Genomic DNA, 9,701 nt, shown 5'->3' on the forward strand with positions numbered 1-9,701 from the left:
CTATGTAATCGTTTTCGATGAAAACGTTAAAATGTATTTGTAAATAAAGAAACACACACGTTTTCCTTTTATCACTAACAGGAGCATATTTAAAAAGTAAACTAAAAAACTAAGAAATCCTATTAAATTAGTTACTAAATAACCAGGGAGTTTTTGTGAGCGTTATCGTTTAATTAACAGTTCAGACGTGCTAAAGCGTTTCAGAAGTAGCTTGAGTGGTTAGATAACCAAGAACCTGAGCGATAAACTGTTATATATTTGATGATATTACATTTAAATGCCTTCTTTGTTTTCTCCTTGGGTGATTTATTATTTTCGTTTGTTTACGCCTCATAGGCCTCCGTTTATAATAAAGAATATTATATAAATATAATATGGCAGTGTGTGTGACTTTGATATTGTCAACCCGAGGGCAGAATGCCACCGGGCCGAGGCTTAAGCCGAGTAGTGACATTCAGTTTCGCGGGTTGGTAATATCAGTGTCTCACACGCTGCTATATGATATTTATTTTATTATACCGAACAAAATTAAGTACACCAAAAAGTTAAAAAATTCTTTTAATTCATTTAATTCAACAGTTTCATATTTTCAACATCCTAATGAACAAGTTCATGTCACTGTGTTCACATTGAATAGTGACGTCACTACTATATGTGTACAAGAGAGGCAATCATTTCATGATTTGGTTAAAACATTGAAGCAGTTATTTGCCCTTATATGACATTCAAAATACCAGCGCGGTCACTTGACCTGACAGTCACTTCCGCTTGGCCACGCAAAAAGGTTGGACATGTTTTGATAGTCAAAATATCTGTTTCTCGGGTAATGGGATTTTATTATTGTAGACATAAGTAAGGTATAATAAACCAAACTGTTCATAATAAGTCGAAGAAACTTTCAAGACAGATTATTCTTTTTGATCAATACATTTTGTCCTATATCACATGTCCTTTGACTGTCCAATTTCATTTTTAAAGAGGATACAAAGCTTCTTTTTAATAAGTATTTTGTCATTACTTTTATGCTTATTGTGTGTCTAACATATTTCTCCAGGTTCTCCAGTTTAAAAAAATGCAAACATTTCAAAGTAAGGGTACAGCAGAATCATGATGATTTTCTGGAAAATTTAGATGGCTCATAATTGTGAAACTTTTAATTTAGAACATATCGCAACCTAAATATGTGACATGGATTTTATGAAAACGGATAACATGTTTTAAGTATAATACACACACACACGCACACATATATATCGATGTCAAAGTTTTTTAGCGTATCCTATTTTCTAGAAGTGTAAGTGTCTATTTATCTTAAATTTCGAAAAAAAAAGGAAAAATTACAGGCCTACAAGAAATTCAAATATTTTATCAACTGTTAAATTATAATTACTAATTGTTTTAACGTCTCAATAGTGTTGGTTTGAAATTACACCTGCTTGCTGAATGTAAGTTTACAAACAAAGGCATCAACAGTAATGCTATGGAAAAGTACCTCTCCGTTGGCTGTTCAAGCATGGGCTGCAGTTACGTTGGATCTATATTCCCATAAAGAATTTCAGGTATATTTTATTTGTTGGTTTTCAAACAAAGTAGTCCCTTCTTGTCGGGGTATAGGAAATGCGGGCTGCCCAGGCAGAGTAACGCGACTCCTTAAAGATGGGCCCATAAGCCAGAGATTTGGGTTCTGGATGTTGACGTGCCCCATAGCACCTTGGGGAGGTGATGCATGTTTGTTTTCATGTGTCCATCCTCTTGTCGGGGCATGGGTTCCAAAACATTGAACAGAATACCGGTGGTGTTTAGAAGGGATTTAATGACCCCAATAGCCGTTACAGCCCTTATTGATGTAGATATCGGGAAAGGGGGTTGGGTCCTACCATTCTCCCAAACTCTTGGACGGAGCAAAGGATCATTAAGGTTTATTTTCCTGAGAATAATGATAAATATTTATTTGACTGTGTAGACAGCGCAGTACCTACTTTGACGCTGAACCTTTGAAAGAGTTGTTTGAAAAAGTTTCTAACCACAATATTGCATTTTTTTTAAGCTGCCAAGCATCAGTCATTAAATCTGAACACGAAAATCTTTTAATTCACATTTGTTGCGATATTGTTTAGTTTACAACCGATATTTTTATCATTATATGTTTTATATCGATGTTTTACTGATATTGTTTTTCAGTTAACGTTTTCATTACAACTTCTTCTCAACGATATGTGTGCAATCCAACTCACTCACGTCAAACAAAGTAAAATATATATTACATAAAATGCAACGAAACTAAGACCGATCCCTGTTTCGATCTGTTATGATACGCTCGAGATATAGAAGTAATATCGGGCAGATACATGCAAGCAACCTTGACGTGTGACTGATTATACCAAAAGAAATACTTAACAGTATTTAACTGTCAATATAGAAATACTAATGGAAGAGAATATCATGGTTTGCACATGTTCGATATTTTACGAAGAAAATATAAATACGACCTGATAGCTCAGTTGGTAGAGCCTTTGAATTGCCACTTGTTCTAGACATGATTGATCTGACTGCATATCTGTTTTGTCCTGTTGTTATCATCTACAGGTTAAAATATACAATTTTATATCAAGTGAGTGTTAAAAATGAAAACTTATTTAATTTTGTATTTTATCACATGTGTCGCAGCGAATTATTACAATATTAGAGTGAAATACTGGCTTTTTACAGTGGAAAGTATCAAATACACTTTTCTTACTTGCAAGGAACTAGTATATGTGTGATTTCTTAAAAAAAATGTTACAACAAAAACAATAAAAACTTTTTTACATGTAAGATCAACTAAATATCAATTGTTCATACCATACATTCCATTCCGTCAGGTAAAGGTATAGGTAAAGGTAAAATTTACATAAGCTCTGTAGATCTTTTTGAGTGACCCTGTTTTAAAAACAGTTTAAACCAATTATATCTTATCCCCAGCAATTTGCTGGTACCCATTTACAGCTGGGCCGACTGAGACAATCGTGATAAAGTGCCTTGCCAATGGACATACCGCAATAAGGGTAGCAAGGACTCGAACCAGGGGCCTTAACCTCCGTAGGGAAGCGTCTTAGCCCTCTCGACCAATGCGTCTGCATTGGTATTCGCTCGATTGAAGATTATTTTTATCTTTCATTGAAACACAAATTATCGAAATGTTATTTATTAACTATTAATTAATGAAAAGCTCTTGCCTGATACTCAGTTCGCGTAAATCTCTCAAATAATTATTCTATCCCTGACATACAATACGATATCTGTTCTTGTTGTCTCATTGCTGATTTTGGAACTGTAGATAAGGTTTGTTAACAATGTTTGAACATGAATGAGCTTGAATTCTAGTTAAGATCTGACGCATGCTTTACATGTTAGTTTATTTTTAGTCGCCGACGTTAAGCTGGTGGCTCATAAAGAAGACTGTTAGTCTTGTCCGTGGGAAGAGACGCTTCAGTTAAGGTTCCCTTGTTCTTTAACGTACAAGACAAATATATTAAATTCCCTTTTCTATGAAAATATTAAGAATGTTTGGTTTTATGACAAGTTTTTGTAACATGGATAATAACCATAAGAATAAGTTAGATTTGTCATTGTTTCTTCATAACTTGTCTTTTACTTGTTGGTAATAAATGACTATTTTGGAAAAAAAGAACCCTCTATTACTATGAAATTTTATTCTTGTGATGCTTACTTAAAACAGAAAAATACAGCTAATTAAAATCTTTCATATTTTCTATAAAAACATTATTCAAATTGTGTTACCATGGCAACATATGCATTAAATTCCTTTTTCTACAATAGTACTTAAAAATATAAGCTTAATTTGAAATAATGTTTCTTATAAGTTGGATATTTAGAAGTACGAGTATATGTATTCGAAAGTAAAATTTGAAAAATTTATGTGAGAAGATATAAAATGTTTGGTTTTATGACAGATTTCGTAACTAGTTTAATAACCACAAGAATAAACTATTTCAGTCGTTGTTTCTTCAGTTTTTGTTTTCTCTTATTGGTAATCACTGGCTATTTTTAAATAAATGAATCTTCTTTTACAAAGAATATTTAGATATTCACTTAAAGTGCAAACATCTAGCGGGCTAAAGTCCTTCGCATTTTCTATAAAAACATTATTAAATTATGTTACCATGGCAACATATGCATTCGATTCTATTTTCTACAATAATACTTTAAAAAAGAGCTAAATTTGGAAAAGTGTTTCAGATAACTTGAATATTATAAAGTGGTATGTATTCAAAAATATTATTTAAAAATTCCACGTTAAGAATATTAAAATGTTTTGTTTTATGACAGTGTTTGTAATATGAGTAATAAGTTAACTAAAAGAATAAGACATTTCTGTTATTTTTCTTCTTCTTCTCCTTCTTCTTCTTCTTCCGTGTACAGGACAGGACTCAAATAACTGGTATGTACTTTGTCCACGGTTGGGTTAGGGCAAGACGGTCACATCTCTAAAGGCTGTACAGTTAAAAGTTGACTATATACAGTTAAAACTGTGGTACACACATGAGCTGTCTACACCGAGTACAGAGGCGGAGCTGCTACCGAGGCATGGAGAGCAGCCTTAAAGGCCACGATGTCTGTGATGTCCGTGACCGTGGTTGGCAAGCAGTTCCAGTCCTGTATCGTCCTGGGAAAGAAGGACTGCTTATACACAGTGACGTTCGTGTATGGGAGAAATAGCCTCCTGGAACCCCTGGTTCTGCTGTCGCTGCCTCTGACAATCTGTGCTGCCTCTGGAATGTCCACTAAGTTGTGAGAGATCTTAAAGAGCATCTTTATAACTTGCCTTTTACCTGCTGGTAATAAATAACTATTTTGAAATAAATGAAACATATACAATGTATTACTATTGTTTTTTTTTTATTGTTTATGCTTATTTTAAAGTAGAATACTAGAAAGTACAGCTTATTAATTTTTTTTCCATATTTTCTAAGAAAATTGTATTGCCATGGCGACATATATTTTAAATTCCCCTTTTCTACAATAATACTTAAAAACAAGAGCTTATTTTAAAAAAGTATTTCTAATAAGTTAAACATATGAAAGTATAAATATTCAGGAGAGAAATCTGAAAATTTCACATAAAAACTTTAAAATAGTCTTGTTCTGTAACAAAAGTAGTTATCGTAAGAATAAACATTTCAATCATCCTTTTCCTCATAATCTGTTTTTTCACTGGCTAGTTATAACTGACAATACTGAAGAAAGTGAACATTCTTTTACCATTACATTTTATACTGTAGATCCCTTATTGAAACACAAATCCATAATTTCAGTGAAATATAATTTGAATTATGTTACCATGGCAACATACATACTAAATTCCTTTTTCTAAAAATACTTTAATAATTAACACAACAGCTTAACTTTGATGAAGGTTACACTGCTACAAGCTCTGGTGAAATATAAATATTTATTTCCAGCCAATACTTTAATGTAGGTAACTGAAACTACAACCTTTACCTGATGTTTAACCTTAAAGGTCCATTACTAAGGGAAAGTGAGTTGGCAATTTTTTTCATAGCCAGTGCATAGACTTCTGCAAGACACTAAATAATGAAGATTGGCAGGTCAAAATTTACAGAAGGTCTTTGGAACTCAAAGAAATGTATGTGTATTATGTTGAAATTTCAATGAATCGACAGAATGACCCCCCAGGTCTTTTTAACTTTCTTCATACTTCATAGAAAAATAATTGTACATATACTGCGATTTATTTCGAATTTTTACATACCAACTTTCATTTTCCAATAAAATGAAATAGTTTATGTGCTTTTTAAAAGAAATTAAAATGTTCACTTTCCTTAGTATTGGACCTTTAACAGCTAAACACATCTATATGAACAGGAAAACTGGCAAAAGTGTTGTGTATTAAAACGTTTGAATTCAACAACAATTTCTATCTTTTACATTCACTTTCTTTTCAGTTCTCAGTAAAATCCTCGTCAATCACAATTTCAGTTTTCAGTTCAAGTGGTTTGGGACAAACAAAAACCTTTGACTTTTCAGACAAATACTATCCTCTTATGAGTTCATACAGATACCATTGTCAGGCATATTCATTCCGTGTCAATAATATTCGTTTGGCAAGGTGGTGGGGGGGGGGGGGGGTAGATTTTAGTAAGTTAATTGTCTCAACTGGACTGTCACTTTTAACACTAACAATCCAGGTGTTTCTGCAGACATGATAAAGTGGTAATTCTTGGTTATCTTCTTCAAAAGTTTAAAATATTGTGATAAGATATTTCTACACTGGTAGAATGTGACAGGATTTAAATCATTGTTGATCAACTGTGCAATGTTATGACCTTTCTTTGATGACTGACACACTGTGTCAGCAATATATTGATTATTAAAGGTCTCAGCATTCACCCTCCTCCACAGATTCTTCTACATTCAAAAGTGCAAGTCAGATTCAAACTTTGCATGGTCTGTTATCATTGTTGAACATCCTGTAACAAATAAGTAAAACATTTTATTTTAAATAATTAACCTGGGAGTCACTTTATTTAATGAAAACAGAGTTATCACTATTTCATAATAAATAATTCTTCGAACCAATGCTCTAAAATATTGACAAACAGACTGACAGCAGAGTGCTTCAGTATATAAAATGTACTTTGTTTGTAGATTTTGAATACTGCAAATAGGATGTTCTAAAACACATTTTTTGCATTTATTGTGTTAACCCTTAACCTGCTAAATTTGTAAAATAGACTACTCCATCTTTAAATGTAGACAGTACCATTTATAGTTTATAGGGGGTTCTATAGGAAATTTGCTGTCTAAATATCAAACACTGCAGATCATGATCAGACTGCACAGGTGTGCAGGTTGATCTTGATCTGCACTGGTTGCCAAGGCAGACATAGCTGCCTCATTCAGCCTAAGGGTTAAAAGTATACACTGTTTTAACAGATATCAAAAATGGTTGTTACCTAGTAAAATTCTCCACAGACCATACCACAGCAAGATGTTATTTCTATTCCAGCTAGCAGCATTGTCAAAATGGAATACCAATACAGGTAGTGATGTACCATGCTCACAAATTGTCTGACCCTTAACCAACTGAGTTGCTTTCATAAACAAGAGGAAACACTTGCCTTCCTGAAAAAAGATTTAAAAGTCTTTGGTAAAAGTATTTGTTATCTTCATGTATCTCAGGAATCTTTACAGTCTTCATTCTAATCCATATTCTTGGTGCAATAAACTGGTAAAAAAATTTCAATCACATCACAATTTCTAAGTCAAGAATGGGTTAATTAAATTTGAAAATAATCACATTAGAATTAAACTAAATTACAATTAATTGATTTACTTCAAATAATTAATTAAAATTCCTGTTATTTAGAACTATTCTACAACTTAATGAGATATCAACTTATACACATGTACATATACTGTAAGTGTATTAATATTAGCGGAGTACTGATTTTCGCGCTATTAAAGGCACTCGCTACAGTTTTTTCCGGACGGGTCGATATTTACCCCAACACCGTGCCAATTTGGTTTCGAGGTCACAATAGCCAAAGAGCTATAAAAATAAATAGATTGGCAACTTGAAAGGCATATAGAGCAAATCTCGCCAACCTCCCGTGACAAAAAAACGAGATCTCATTACCGGAAGTGGCGCTTTATCCACGCGCCATTTTGTATGCGAAAGCAATTATTCATCGGTAAAATAATTATCACCGTATGACCACGCTTCTTTCGATGGCAAAAAAAAACCCCTGTACTTCGTGTCTTAAGACCATTTCTCATTAAACTAATTTTGTTTTAGAAGCTAACATGTATTTTAAATGTAGTTTTAAAGGTACAAATTGTAACTCCATGCTCGCCGATGTTTGTTTTTAGTAAGATAACGCCGAATCACGCTCTGACACGAGCTCACGCGAGATTACAGCCAGTTGCCATTCTGTGTATTTTATACTTCTTTGCAATAGCCTAAATAGTTTTCCCTATAATTATATTCTTTATAAAACTGACCTTTTTCAAAGAGCTACCAAACATAGCTAGACCCATTTCAGAGAACAAATCCTTACCTCATTTTAAAGAGTTATGATAAAACTGATATAAAAAGAAGAGAAAAGTAGGGGTCATGTATCTTCTAAGAGAGATTTCTCTGGTCACATTTACTTACTGTAAACTGACATCAAAATCACACTGCTGTGACCTGGAAGTACTACTCATACTAAAATTGAGCTTGACTTCACCAAATACAACCTGCTCTCCCATTTTTCCTACCAAAATGTCAACAATACATCCACAATGGAATTTAAACAAAAACTAGCATCAATTTAGACCTCTGTTGCCATGCCAAGTGAAAAATTAGTGTTCAAATACCTGGCAGCCATTACGCGACTAGACCAGATGGCTCCCACGCTGGTTCCTTTAGTTTAGTTAGGCCTCGATGTAGCTCACTGCAGTGTTGGTGCGGTCTTCTGCGCATGCCCGGAAGTGATTATCTAATGTCGCGTACGGCAAAAATTCGCAAATTATTGTATGTTTGCATGCATTTAATGTACAAAATGTATAATATACTGACTAAAGGTTAGGGTAAGTATCACCATGGTTACAAAATATATACATTTAAAGTACTTTTAGTTCAAGTTGCTTCGATCCGACATATACTGGAATCTGTTATTTATAACAACGCTCCAACTCTGCATTGAGTCAGAGCTGTTTCTAATCCCGTACCGTACCCGTACCGTACATTCGTTAACTATAGGTTTTGTTAAAAAAATAGGCGGAAACTTTCATCGTTGTATGCCATCAAAATGCTTCAGAAACACCTTAAAGGTCCATTACTAAAACCCGAACGAGTATTATATGAAAACCAGAGTTTGTAGCTGAGACTTCCTATTTACTGAAAATATGGCCCATTGCATCGGTTCTGACCAAATAGTCATGAATATGTTCAAGAATAACTAACAAATAAACAAATAATGTTGCCTATGTCAAGCCGAAAGTATGCTTTCCGACTGCTTACGAACCCGTTGAGCATCTTCGGACCTTTGGAAGAATCCTCCGAAACGAGGCTATAATTTATAAATAGATGCAAAATATATCATATGCCCAAACGATAACGTGATTTTTACAAACTTAGCACATGGAATTCAACAATTTTGTAACTCACAAAAACTTCATAAAAAACATTCTTATAATACAGGTAATATACAGCTATACTACAAGTTTTCATAAGGACAATTCAGGCCCTTCCCGAATAAAAGTGTTTTTACAACTTCGTCTGTAATCTTTTTCAGTTAATCTCTTTTCAGTATAATTTTAAGAATATAAATGAGTAACTGTCTTACACTGCAGAAACAAAGTATGATTGAAATTTACCTAAATACACTTATTTATGTACACATGGCTACATTAATTTAATAAGATTTTAGACATTAAACACATTGTCTTGGCATAATATATGTCACTGTCAATTTTAAATTTAAATTTTGTACATCTCATATTTTTCGTGCAAGTCGTGCATAATTACCATCATGGAAATACAGTTATTTTGTTGCGCGTCTTAAATGGATATTCGTTTGAAACAATTTTAAAATCACGTGATCCCGAAGAATTTCCGACCGATTACGGAAAAGCGATAAACACGAAAGTAGGACAAAATGACCCCCAATGTCAGTCTAAGAAAATACAGAAAC

This window comes from Mercenaria mercenaria, chromosome 8, assembly GCF_021730395.1.
Source record: "Mercenaria mercenaria strain notata chromosome 8, MADL_Memer_1, whole genome shotgun sequence".
Lineage (NCBI taxonomy): Eukaryota > Metazoa > Mollusca > Bivalvia > Venerida > Veneridae > Mercenaria > Mercenaria mercenaria.